We start from the raw sequence: 307 nt of genomic DNA on the forward strand, positions 1-307 counted from the left end.
TGTCTCCCACAAGTAATTATATATGTATATATGTCACTGACATACTTCTTGTACTCCCTCCCTCTGCCAAAACATACTTTAATTCCACATCTTGTTATCCTAGATGACCAACTTTTGCTGAAATCGTTCTAGTAATGACATGAACAAATACTACCTTGATGCACAACATCAGGGGGTTATTACCATATCTGTAAGCTTTCATGAAATTGGCCCAAAGTTTAAGAGGCAGACAATATTTTTTTCAAGAAAAGGCCATAACTCTTTTTTAAAGGGTCGGAATGAAAACATACTTCTTGGAAGCACAATG

This window comes from Mizuhopecten yessoensis, unplaced genomic scaffold, assembly GCF_002113885.1.
Source record: "Mizuhopecten yessoensis strain PY_sf001 unplaced genomic scaffold, ASM211388v2 scaffold10797, whole genome shotgun sequence".
NCBI classification, from domain to species: domain Eukaryota; kingdom Metazoa; phylum Mollusca; class Bivalvia; order Pectinida; family Pectinidae; genus Mizuhopecten; species Mizuhopecten yessoensis.